This window comes from Gymnoscopelus braueri (genome assembly GCF_963280865.1).
Source record: "Gymnoscopelus braueri genome assembly, chromosome: 9".
Taxonomy (NCBI): Eukaryota; Metazoa; Chordata; class Actinopteri; order Myctophiformes; family Myctophidae; genus Gymnoscopelus; species Gymnoscopelus braueri.
The window spans coordinates 12828928-12843284 of NC_137610.1; the positions used below are offsets into that span (position 1 = coordinate 12828928).

General features: G+C 43.4%; 1 protein-coding gene across 1 annotated transcript in view; it reads left to right on the forward strand.

Moving 5' to 3' along the window:
- syt7a (synaptotagmin VIIa) overlaps positions 1–14357 on the forward strand; it is a gene marked incomplete at its 5' end in the record, with an annotated part of 103238 nt that overhangs the window by 860 nt on the left and 88021 nt on the right. The gene's annotated exons all lie outside the window — the stretch shown is intronic.

The window sequence follows — 14357 nt, forward strand, 5'->3', positions numbered from 1 at the left end:
CCATTTGAAGCGAGATAATGTGATCTCGCACACCGACGATATGCTATTATTACGCGAAAGCAGACATGGGCTGTTATGACCATAGAGTTATAATGGTTATGACTGGGAGGGTTGGGGGCGAACTGTTTTCATATGACACTGATTAGTATATGATATATAGCCTACTCCTGGCTAAGTCGTAAATTCGGGGGTTAATAGCAATGCTTGGAAAATCCTGACACATGGACACCTGACCCAATCGCCCACTTTTACGCATACTCGTGCAGTATGCTACATTATAATACAGAATGTATCTTTTATCTATTGAGATGGGGCTACAGTTTTCACCTGTGGCTATAGAGCATTTGATTGACAGATATTTGGCTGATTGATTGATTGGTTGATTTAGTTGTAGCCAATTTAGTGGGAGATATATAGGGTGTTAACTCGCAGCACTGCTTCGGCCTTGATATTCACAGTGCGTCTCAAGGTGGAGTGTGAGTGAAAGTTGGGGCGTATGGTGTTCGTGGGGCATATCGATTATTACCCACACAGGATTAAAGGATTGAGTAGGAGCTACAGACAGGTTGATCAGGTGACTGACAATCTCCCTTCAGCCAGTAACAATATTACTCCCTGCTGGCTGGGGGACTTCTCAAATAATTTTGGCACAGGTTCAAGAGTAGGCTTACTGAACTATCCCCATAGATTTTAAGAACAAAATGGTTAGGCCATTTTTGTATTTAACTTAATTCCTCAGTCAAGCTTTTGTCTAACTTCCATTGGAAATTATTTCATTTGAAGGAGTTCAGAGGAATCGCAATCAATTTACAGAATTCCTGCTGAGGAACACATCCCATTGAGTTAAGTGAACATCAACAACTCCCTTCCAGGCTCCCAAAGCAAGAAATGAGAGAACCAAGTAAAGTGTTTGGGTGGGGCAAGCACTTCTCTCGTTCTCTGTTCTTGGCATTTGGCCTATGTTTTACTCAGCTGTCTCAGCAGCAGGCCATGTACATTTAAAGTAGATTGTTTCAAAGCTCAAAAGAGGTATTCTCCCTAAGAATCACTAGGGGTTGGGTTGGTGCTGGCGTGTCAACCAGGACCACACAAACTGGGCTATTTAAATCTGGTGCACCTTCTCTTTACCATCTCTCTCTTTATATTGTCTAATGCCTTATAAAAATGCCTTATAAAATGTATACTTTGCTCCCATGAAGAGCTGTGATAGAGCCACAAATAACCATTAAACTTCACTTAACCCATTTTCAACCTGTATCTTCATATAATTGGTCCTCACTAATGCTCATTATAAGATTTCTGTCTACTCACTGTGTCTCAGTGTCATTGGTGGGCTATGGACAGTTCAAAAACCCCTACTAGTGACATCATCTATGGGGATTCCGTCTCTTCCTGGAAAGTTAGCGTGCTAAAATAGAAGCCATTGTTCTTGTCTCTTGCATTAAAAAATACGTTTGAAATCTTGTTTGGAATGACCAAACCCGCCTATACCAATGAGGTCACTGGTTTCAGAACTGTCCTTTAGTCGGAAACCATTACTGGACGAGAAAGAGTTTGTGGCTCTAATATAGGAACCATTTGAAACACCGGCAAACCTTATGTGACCACTTGGTGCAATATGGAAGCATTAATGGATCTTCATAACTTCAGTTAATCGGTTATCCATCATGCTGTATCTGAATTATTTGTTCTTATTTGTTAAATGAGAACAGGACAAAATAATCAAATTATTTACTCCCGCTAGACGTAATTCTTAGGTTACGATACATGATTTTGGAATGTTCTCATGTCTTTGATCATTGCCAACAGTTGTGAAAGTCTATGAGGAATTTATGCCAAGTGTGCTTTCTTGTAAATACTGAATTGGTGATCTGCCAAGAACTACAGACTGACTTGCAAACAATGGAAAATATTGGAATGGTCACACTCCAGGTCCAATCAACACATAAACACTCCAAGACACATCTAGGGATTACAGTTTGCAGAGTTTGTCAACACATGATTCCAGTTATGTAATATTATGTCATATTTGTATTAATGGCCACATCAGCAGCACAAAATATTGCTATATATGATCTATAATAGCCACACCCCACTCCTGCCTGTCAACAACATGGCTCGTTGGCTGTGGCATTGCACAGATCGATTGAGATAGAAAGAGTTGTGCCATCTTCCTTCACTCTATCGGGCCACAAACGTAGCATTTCTGACTCTCATTGATGCAAGTCTTCTATCTCAGTGGCTCTGGAATTGTATACACTACATTGCATGCATTTCATCATTTCTGGCGACAGACAGTGGACAAAGTGTGTGCTATCTCTCTCCTTTAATTGATTGCCACCTGGTTATCTTTGCTGTAGCTTAATTACGTGTAATGGTGCCAATGTGCAACAGCAATGATTCATTGCCAATGACGGACTGCATGTACGGAGGTGGATTACTGTATGACAGCAGCCAAGCTTTCTTCAAAAGTCTACATGTATGTTGCTGACAGATTGCGGAAGTAAAACTATTTCACGAGCATTAGTGATGAGCGGGTCGACCCGTAACCCGTGGGACCCGCGGGTCAACCCGCGGCGCGGGTAGGTCGAGTCAGGATTTCAGAGAAAATTATGCGGGCTGAGGGTGAGCGGGTCAGCCGCTCTCCACGAAAAAAAAAAAAAAAAAACCTATTTTGACCAACATGCTTGTTTATTCAGCCCATGACAATGTTGTGCTACTGTAGACATTTAAAGGGACTTTGGGTACTTAAAAGAGCGCTATATAATATATATATATATTCCCACCGCGGGTCGCGGGCGGGTTGAGCCATAGATTTATATATGGGTTCGCGGGGCGGGTTGAGGCGGGTCGCGTTCCGTCGCGGGTTGGGGCGGGGCGGGTCATGAAAAAACCCGACCCGCACATCACTAACGAGCATATTGAGTGTCAGACCACAGATCACTACTGCGCCTCAGTTTGTGTTTGCTCATGGGCAGCAACACAACCTTCTGCAGGCGACAGACAACCAGCAGCATGAACGTTTTTATTGTGGGAGATGAGGAAGGATAACTCACAATATTGTTTATAAAGATCTGCTCTGTGTAGTCATTCATTCAAATACATTTGCAATAACTTCGTTTTGATAATTGAATAACATTCTGCGTTCATAATACATTTTCATTCATTCATTCATTTTGTTCATTTTAAATCTAATGACTTCTGCTTTTCACAAATAAAACTACATTGCTAAATAAACTACATCTTTACAATATTGTATCAGTGCAGCCGCTGAGCTCGGAACAAACTCCGGTCTTCAGCTCACCAGTCCGTCCAACAACTCCCTGCGCGAGGGGAAAGCTAGCTCCCTTAGAGGAGCGAATTACGGCCGTGTTATTGGGATGCTACACTATAATCAATATAGATTACACTCAAAGCCAGGTGATGGGGAAAGTTGGGAGAGGCCCTGGCAGTATTGGGGGTATACAGGTGGGCTTTCACGTAAGAAAGGGCCAAATGCCTGAAGGGTGCTTTTTTCTAGTAGAGCCCAGCTCTTGCCTTGTTTTATTGGAATGCCATGATCAGCCACATGTTTTAAATGGATTGCCTCCGCATCAATTTTGAAAACCTGTCTACCTGTCTTGGTCACATCAGTGGCTTACACTGGGATGGAACACTAACCCTTCTGGTGAAACATCTGTGGGATTTAGCATGGTAAAAGAATGCATACTGTACTCTGATAGGCAAATCCCTGCAAGATCGCGTCGGCTTTTGTTTTTTAAACAATTCAAACTTCAGCCAAGACATTGTTTTGTTCAGCTGGCACAGGCACACACAGTACAGTTGTACCGTGCCATTCTCAGCTTGGAAAAGGGAACGCCTAAATGAAGAGCTTTCTCCTTCATCTATTGATGGCTGTTTTGATGAACTCACTGAGATGGATTTCTTAGGGGGTGCTGATGCCAGTATCGATTGATTATGGTGAGGGAGAATTGGACAGGTAGAGGACAGTGTAGTGTCGTGTAGCGGAGAAGTTCAAGCGAGTGTAACTGTGATTGACTGGTCATGTATTATGCATGTAATCACCTTGAACTGTGTGAATCCTGGCAGCAATGACACAGAGAGGTGGGGCGGTAGCCCTGTTTTATGGCCCCACTCAGGGGCGGCAATATGCAATATCAGGTGCGAACATAGGCTTTTCACTTGTCATTTACCATACAGACCATTATGACCCAGTCCATTTGAGGACAGTGTAGTCTTACCCATTGCCCATCCCCTCACAAATGTTGTGTTAAGCTAGCGAGGAAATGCTACGCTCCACAGGATCAGGCAAAAGGCCACACGTACCATGTCTGTGTTTCTCTGTCCCCTCTTCCTTTCTTGGCAACTCCAGATGTAGAGTTTCTGGATCAGGCATCAATTGTGCTGAATACAGTTGATGTCTGTGTCTGTACTCAGTTTGGCACCCACTACCACTTGAGTATGATATGCGATAAGAAGGTCAAGTTCAGCATTGATTTAAACTGAGGCTGGCCCAATTGGGCTGGAGTCCAAGCCTTGGGGCCAGGCCTACCAATCTAAATGACATTTTTTTTGGCATATGGAACCGGTGGCGAGTGTGCGGCCCTTGGGTAGTAGTTTATATGTTTTGGCTGGTACACAGATTTACAAGTGTAGTGTTTACTCAAGCAGCTGATTGATGCTGGTGATGAAGAGAGTTGGGAATAGTGAGGTTAAAAGCCAGATCAACTTTAGCATATATCTTACATTGATTTAAGGATACATGACGCACGCACTTACTTATGCATGCACGCGCGCACATACACACACACACACACACACACACACACACACACACACACACACACACACACACACACACACACACACACACACACACACACACACACACACACACACACACACACACACACACACACACGCACACAGTGACAGATCTTCACAATTATGATTTCCCAAAGGGTGGTCACCATGAGGTCATTTGCTGTCCTTCCCATTAAGGAATGGATCTTTGTGCATTTAAAGCAGTCATTTATTATCTCCCTGTACTCTGGATGAGTACATTTGGGGTGGAATTACAGCCTTGATGATCCTTGGTGTACAAGCAGTGTGTCAAAGGAATTTTTTTCCCCCACTTGCTAAAGCTACAAGATGGGGAATTTGTTTTTCTGGAAACGGTGGTGTGGATGATGTCCCTTCCCTTGTTTTACTAATGTGGCATGGGAAATTATTTGGTCTGGGGATGATGAAGTTGGTTGCTGCTGTGGTACTGTTTCTAATGTCCATGCCCATTTGAGCTACTGTAGATGAGTTGAAAAGGAATTGGATGGGGTCAAGAGATGGCAATGCTATTAATTTGGGCTCAGCATTCCCATCTGTAGTCGTTGAAACTTGCACAAGGCATTATTGAAGACATCCATTCATGATGTCATCAACTTCATGCTTGTTACAGATTTTACACACATCCCCCATTTTCCACATGGGCGCAGTGCCCTTTGATCAGTGAGTCCCCGGTTCCATTCCCAAATGGAAAGATAAGTTGCTGTATGCATATCCCCTTACTATCTCATCATCACTGTCAATAAAGGCCAAAAATGCCCCCAAAATAGTTCAATTTACTGAAGGAGGGCTCGCAACTCTTCTTATGCTCCAAAAGTTTATTGACCAAACACACATGTTTCATTCCTGCTCTGATCTTCACGTTAAAACCTGATAGACTCGAAGATAAATTAGTCATCTACTTTGTGCCCTCGCACGTAACATTTTTGATACACAAAGCCCATGCCCATTTTTTTTTGTCTGACGGTTTGCAAAAAGGATATGAGAAGTAGATGAAAAATATGTCAAATCTTTACATCATCTACTGTACATGAGTCATTTTGGAACCCAGCACTGCCTGGGTTAATATGCATGGCTGAAAGAGGCTCTCACCCTCCGTCTCTCTCCCTCTATCTCCCTCCCCTATCCCATCTTGTCATACACAACCTCCCTCCTTCTCCATCTCTCCCAGTTTCTCTCTCCTTCTCTGTTGTCTCTGTCTCTTGCGCTTGCTGATCAAGCTCTGGTCTGACATCACACACAACAGAAATGTCAACCCAACAATGCTTTGTGCTAAAATAATTGAATAATTGACGTCGGGTATTTCATATATGGGCATATGACGTTGTGTGTGTGTGTGTGTGTGTGTGTGTGTGTGTGTGTGTGTGTGTGTGTGTGTGTGTGTGTGTGTGTGTGTGTGTGTGTGTGTGTGTGTGTGTGTGTGTGTGTGTGTGTGTGTGTGTGTGTGTGTGTGTGTGTTCTTTTGTCTGACAGTTTGCAAAAGCATATGAGAAGTAGATGAGAAATATGTCAAATCTTACAGCAAGGCCTGAGAGAATTTACATCAGTCAATTGCGGAACATCGCATTTGCAATCCACTGTTACAGCAGAGACCTTTCCGATGTCGTAAATTCAACAGGGAACAGCTTGATTGTCAACTGTACTTAACTAGGCTGTGTTTGTCTGCCAGACATTTTACAGATCACTTCATCTCTTGAGTGGGAGTTTATTTAGCTTTTCAGCGTATAATCAAACGGTTAAATGCTCCAATTTCTATACAGAGTGATGTTGTGAGCTAAGCCATGGTGACAATCTCAAGGATCACTGGAGTCAGAGGATTAGGCTTAAATAATGTGGTGCAGGCAATTAGACTCTTTTGTAGGAGAACCTGTGATGAAACAAGGATTTGAACCTGCTGTTTCATTCTCCCACTGAGGCCTAGACTAGTCCCATTTGGACCTGCCATTTCACTTTCCCCACTGAGTTGTAGATATAGTCCTATTTGGACCTGCCATTTTACTTTCCCACTGAGGCCTAGACATAGTCCCCTATGGAGGAGAAAGTCATCAGCAGATTTGAGAGCAGTCTAATCCCATGTCAAATCATAAGTAGTGGGGGAAATATAGCGTGTGTGTGTGTGTGTGTGTGTGTGTGTGTGCGTGTGCGTGTGCGTGTGTGCGTGTGCGCGTGCGCGCTGTATATAGAGCAGGGGGTGATTGTGAACCTGGGACCACCACCCTGACTAAGAATCAACCTGGGGACCACTGTTGTGTTGGGTGGGGATATGAGCTAATATTAGTGCTTTGGTAATCTCTCAAGAACAGATTCTGCACTGCGTTGGAATCTGTCGGGGAGGTTCGTCATAACGTGTGCGCATTGGCTACAAGTGGGCGTGCCTTCAGATCAGGAAGCAGGCCGCGCTTTACCCAATCAAATGTAGTGGGCGGGATTCACATGTCCGTCGATCTTTCCTCCTCGAAACAAACCCAAACTAATTTAACAATAGCGTCCGCGGAGCAGACAAAACCACGGAAAGATATTCACATTTTAACTTCCTCTTTCATCATAGAAACAAGTGGGCTTATAACCAAAACAATCCATGTTCTCTGGGAGAAGTGGTGTTAGTGTTCCGTGTAGAAATATTGTTAGTGGGAATGAAAACATAGTGGCACACACCGGAAGTGAAAGCTGAAGGCAGACCTAAACCCCGGTTTCCTTGCGCACTGGTGTTACGTTTTCTTCCGCCCAGAGCCAACAGACATAGAACAAACAGCAGAGGTCGCTGTTTTTCATTTTCAGTTGGATCTGGGTTCCCAGATTGGTGCTTTGGTAACACTTGCATCCCATGTCTATACGCCCTTCTGTTTCTCAGCCAATGATCCATGGACTACTAGTGGTGCATGGCATAATTAGGCCTGCAGGTTGTCAATGGGAAAATGTTTTAAAATATAAATAAATTAAATTGTCTTGGTTAAATGTATTAAAATATGTTTAAATAATATTTCAAAAGTCCATACAATTTAAGAGAATTATTTGAATTAATAGGCGTGGTGTGGGAGAAAAGTTTGACATTAAATAATGACTGTTAATTAAGGGCTTGATTTAATTTGTTGCACAATATTACGTGCAACAAATTATATCAAGCCCAGACATTATTTAACTGAAATATACGAGTGGTCCAGAGCAAAAAAAAAGGGGTTGAGAACCACTGATCTATTCCTATCCCACGGGTCGGTTAGCTTTATTCTGTTCTCTTACTTTATCCAACATTCCATTAAACTCATGTTAACTGATACTGATTTGTATCTTATATACGAGTGAGCAGACAAATGCAATTATATGGGCACATTTCCTAATAATGATTACTCAACCAGGCAATCTGGTACACTTCCCCTTCTTGAGATTCTAACTCCCTTTTTTGTGGAATTTCTTGACCTCCGACTTCCCAGAAACTGACAACATTGACGCGTCATCATAGGTCACCAGGTCATTTAGTGCACAGTTCCTTCATTACTAAATGCATGGTCAGGGACCACATGCAATACCTTCACGGACCACCAGTGGTCCACAGACCACCTGTTGAAAACCCCTGATATAGAGCTTTGAATGGAGAACAGATCTATGTGAGCCATTTGGCATTGTATATGTCGTGATGTGACGCAGTATTGGAAATCTCTTCTTTACTGCACGCTACCCCCCCATCAGTATCATCAGGTGTTGTTTAGCCACTCTAGAGCTTAGTCATGTGATAAATAGCAATTGTAATTATTATGTTTGTCATAGTACCTGATGGCGCTCACGGTGAAACGCATTGTGCTACTCAATACAGTTTGATGCAGCAGTAAGTCATCGTGTGTGTGTGTGTGTGTGTGTGTGTGTGTGTGTGTGTGTGTGTGTGTGTGTGTGTGTGTGTGTGTGTGTGTGTGTGTGTGTGTGTGTGTGTGTGTGTGTGTGTGTGTGTGTGTGTGTGTGTGTGTGTGTGTGTGTGTGTCAGTGTTCTTTTGTGGTCAGCCAGTGCAGTGTTTATTATCGATTGGGCTATGCTAGCTGTCAAAGACCATGTGTGAAGACAGTTGTAAATATGTCTACCCGTTGTACTGGTTTGAACTCATCTCTAGCCAATCAGGATGGCCTGGCCTGTTACATGGAATTCAATTTTCCCATTACTTTGAACAATGGCAAAATTCCATTCTGTAATGGGAAAACAGATTCCGTTCCATTCCATTCCGAAAAAGAACAAGAAAATAGGATTCAATTCAATGTCTTATAAATCATAAGACAGCAGCCTTCCTACGGTATGGCAATGTTGATACAGTACCACAGGGCCAGAGTTATTTTTATGGTGGACTGCTTCTCTGTGCCGACTGGCTGGAATAGGAAGAGGAGGAGCTGGGGGCGGCTTCTCTGTGCCAGCCGGCTGGCAGAGGTAGAGGGGGTGGGGTCTTTCACTTTTCCTTTCTCTGCCGTCTTCTTCTGTCTCTCTCCTTTCTGTCTGCGTGGAGCAAAGGATTCCACTGGTGAAACAGCTGCAGCAGGACAGAGTGATGGAGACGAAGAGACAGACGATAGAGTGGAGGTGAAAAGATGGAGAGTGGTGGTGGTGGGGGGGGGGGTGTAGAGTCGCGGGAGGAAAGAACAAGCCCTGGAGTGCTAGCCTGTCAAGGTCAAACAGAGGAGAGGAGGCCCTGTGTGTTCACTTGTGCACATGCACATGCACATGCACATGCACATGCACATGCACCACGTGCACATGCACATGCACATGCTTGAGTGAGTGAGTGTGTGCGTGTGCATATACTGTATGTATTCATGTGTGTGTGTATACTAAAGGGGAAAGGATAAACCGAGGGAGAGAGAGGCCTACACAATAAAGAATGAACTGTGTGTGTGTGTGTGTGTGTGTGTGTGTGTGTGTGTGTGTGTGTGTGTGTGTGTGTGTGTGTGTGTGTGTGTGTGTGTGTGTGTGTGTGTGTGTGTGTGTGTGTGTGTGTGTGTGTGTGTGTGTGTGTGTGTGTGTGTGTGTGTGTGTGCGTGCGTGCGTGCGTGCGTGCGTGCGTGCGTGCGTGCGTGCGTGCGTGCGTGCGTGCGTGCGTGCGTGCGTGCGTGCGTGCGCGCGCTCGTGTGTGTGTGTGTGTCAGCTGTTTGTTTCAGGGAGAGAGAGTGTTTAATGGGGAGGAAGGAGGAAGGAATAGAGAGAGCGACTCATAGAGGAAAGGAAGCCTGTATTAATACATAATACTGAAATAACAGCAGAAAATGTCGTTTGTGACAAGCGATTTAACATCACTGTCACTTCAGACATGCTGGCTTTGATTGAATTAACTGAGGCAGTGTCATTTTTTAGTATGGTCACGCAGTGTGTGTGTGTGTGTGTGTGTGTGTGTGTGTGTGTACATGTGTGCAGTGAATGGGTAAGTATGCTGTTACATAACCACGTCTTCTGCTGGTCCAGGATCTCTGATCGGTCTCGTCCTGTTCTCCCTGTTGCTTTTCTTCACAACTCAGTGACTTCTACTGCCTCGCTGCTGATATTCACTTTCTCTTTGCCATGGTACATTTTGTTTCAGAGCTTGTCGAGGAGAGCGGAGTCGTTTTGTTCCAGTGGTGCAAAGTAAATCCCTAAGTTCTCTTGCAAGATTTAAGAATGACCTCAAATCATGGCTCCATCTTAACACTAACTGGTCATAGTTAGATCCCTACCCCGGATAGTCCACTCTGCATTGGATTCTTCTCTTAGGGTACTTGTCCTATATCTATTGCTCCCAACTTTATATATAAGGATTTATTATTTATTTGTTTCATGGTTGTTTGTACAGTATGCTGCGTGTTGTTCTACGTCTTAAGGTGGACCATAATGGAAACAAGTTTCGCCTTTTTTTGTGTGTAATCCATGTTGGCGTTTTCCTAAATAATTACTCTGTTGTGATTTTTTAAAATTTCCAATAAAGTACTAAATACCTTTACTCAAGTACTGAAACATTAAACTACATTCTGCAAATATTATACTTTTTACTCCACTACATTTATTTGATACCTTTAGTTACATTGCAGATTGAGATGAACTATATAAAATATAATCAACATATAAATTAGTATTTATTAATATAGGGTTAAAGAACTAGCAGGGTAGAGCCATGCAATAAAGTTTATTTTACTTTACTTTATTTACTTAAGTAAAACATCTGACTAGTACTTATTTTCAACCTTTTCTTCATATATTTGGTCCGCACTAATGCTCATTATAAGATGGCACAATTTCCACCTACCAATGACATCATCGATGGGAATCCCAAGCTAATAGAAACTACAGCCTTCTTGTAAAGTTAACATGCTAAAATGTAAGCCTTTGTTGCATTAATAAAATCTTACCAAACCTGCCTACCAATTATGCACTGTCTGGTAGGCATCTTTCTGAACTCTACACAGCCCTCTTCTGAGACACAAGACAGAAATGGACTGGTGCCATCTAATAATTAGTGGAGCATTAGTGCTGTCCTTAGTTTCCGTAGTTTCATCAGCCTGAATGCATCATCCTAAACTAGAAGAACAAACGGATACAGTAGTGGTCAGGATATAGAACTCATGCTTCTGTGAACATGAGTACTCACGTCATTTCACATCAAAGGCATGACACAGTGCTTGCCATGTCTGGATCAAGTGTTTTGGAAGTGGGGCTTAGGTTCATAGAAAGCGTCCTCTCTAATCAGTTAGCCAGGGAAGATATGGGGGGGTGTCTTGGAGTTGTGATTATTACTACCAAAGTGGCTTTTAGAGCATTTGAACCAGTGTGCACATCCCTCGTCACACACTGACATTTCAAGAATCGTGCAATGAGCATTCTCCATACTGGATCAGCAGCGGGGAGCTGATGGGAGAGATTTGGGGTGTGGGTGGGTGGGGGGGTGGTACTCCAGCACTGTGAGACATTATCTCTGTGGAGCAGTGGTGTGTGTGCAGTAGTGATAAAATAGGGTGACTGTGTTTACTGTGGGTCAAGAGTTCACGCAGAGGGTGGTCAGCGCAGGTCACAGCTGTGTCTCAGACAGCAGATTTCATTTGCTTTCATTTGCTATCTGCACCGGTCGTCATGGTATATCTGTATGTTTCAGGAACATACTGTTGGTATGTTTTTATAGCCGCTATAAATGTGCTCATTCAGACTTGCCTAGACCTTAGCTCAGTGTATTTACTGGGCTTGGTACAAATTCTACCTACCTAAGTCATAGGGTATCATTACGGTTAATACTTTCAAATCACACCTACAATATCGGTGTTAACAGACGTTGTGAATTAATTATGGGTTCAAAGCCACATTTCACCCTTTTGTGCCATGGTGTCACCTGCATGCAAAATGTTACAGTAGCGTATTTGTTTCCTTCAGTTGCTAATACATCAACTGACATAAATTTAGTTCAAAGAGTTCAAAGCATATTGCAGGAACAACATAACTTGCTCTAAAATATGATGAAACTGTGGTGCACTTTATTTTAGACATCTTGAAGGTGACCTGTGACATCAGCAACAAATGACCTTTCAAGCTTGGCTCCAAATCCTTACAAGCGAGCCATTGTGAAAGGGTCAATCCATATTGTATTTGTCAAAGTGGTGGGATCATAGAAATGACCCAAAAGCCAAAACAAGCACAAAAGAATCACAGCCAAATGTGAATGTTTAGATAACCGATGTGTACGGTGTGTTCCAGGACTGTGTGTCCTTGTGTGTGTTCCAGGACTGTGCGTGCTTGTGTGCATGTGTGTGTGCATGTGTGTGTTGTTTGTGTGTGTGTGTGTGTGTGTGTGTGCGTGCGCTTGTGCACTCTTTAGCACCATGCATGCTTGTTTGTGTGCATGACCAAACTGTCACAGCGTTCCTATGGGAGTTGGCTACACAATAGGGAAAGTGTGTTCTCTCTGTTTTTCATCTCTCTCTCTCTGTCTCTCTTTCACTCTCTGTCTCTCTCCCTCTCTCTGAGTGTATGCTATATATGTATGTATGTATGTATGTACAGTATGTATGTACGCTACACAGGTGCGCTTTTATTTGAATGCATGCTTGTGCCTGTGGCTGCACTGGTGTCTTGGTATTTAGTGAAGAGAAAACAAAACAAGGGTGGGCTTCTGTGTGAGCCACCGTGTATCTGGCTGGCTAGGTAGTGAGACTTGACAGATTGGCTTGTATTCTGCCATCTCCCTGGCTTGGCTGGCTGTGTGGTTCTCCCTCCTCCTTTCCGTCCTTCCCTCTCCCGTCTCATCTCCCCATTACCGTGCTTCACTGGTGACCAGCAGGTCGGCGGGAGGGAGGGAGGGAACATTTTCCTTTCTTCGGCCGTTATCTGGCTAGCAGTGGCCGCTAAGCCTCCTCCTAGGGATTAGCTCCACTCACTGTTCCGTAGCTGTGGTCGCAGGCACCTGATGGATCAACTGTCCCGGCCTGTCTCCTCCTCTGGTCCGGCCGGAGTGTCCTGAGCTTCCTGACAGTATGAGGTTAAAAAACATCCTACTGGCAAAATGGCACCTGCGCGTTCATGCATTACTGTCCACTATAAACCACTTTGTCACAAGCTGTCTTGTGAGCTTGTATACCTGCTATTTTCGGGCGGTGAAACCGCCCCTACCCTATAAGTGAGGTTTGGAAATTTGTGCAATTATCTTGGGCAGTGAAACCGCCCCTATAAGTGAGGTTTGGAAATTTGTACAATTATCCTGCGCTTTGATTGGCCAATCACAATCTATTCAGGACTGTGATTGGCCAGTGTCACATGACACATGTGCATAGCCCTATATAAGAAACCATAACTTTAAAAAAAACTATAAATTTGTTTTTTTAAAGTTATGGTTTCGTCCATCATAAAGAGTGTTTCAATAAATGTATTTATCTTTTGTACATGATTGGTTGACTCCATTCAGTATTGTGATTAGCTAGCAAGACACCGCCCACTTCACACAGGGTGTGATTTTTATTTATTTAATGATGACCTGCCCAAAATTGGGACACCAGGGTTAAAGTGGTTAAAGCAGCTGCTTGGTGCCTTCAGCATGACGCAGGTCTGATGTAATGGACGGAGGCTAGGAAGTAAACAAAAAAGAAAAAAGAAAAGTGCTGTTTTACAGAACTGGCTGAGAGGGAGCCAGGGAGGAGACAGGGCAGTTCCAGCGAGTGAGGCTGGACTGAGCATCTGTCTAGTCTAGTGCACGCAGTGAGGGTTCATGCACACTATTATCATTCGCTTTGATCTGAGCCGAGACGACTATGAGAGAGGATAGCGTATCGTATAGATTCAATTTGGCTATTTTTATTCCAGGAGACTGAGAAAAGTTCAGATTGACTTCCAAAACAGTCAAACAGAGTATTATCATGACTGCCATTTTGCTCCTTCTATTTTTCATCACTTTTTCTCATCACATTTATTTTTCATTACGTTTCTCTTTTCATCTCATTTTCTCTCTCTGTTTCTTTCGGACAGCCAGTGTGCATCACATTGCATTAGGTGGAGCCAATCATTTCGGGCAAATTAGGAGTTTTAGCCTGCTGGCAATCTT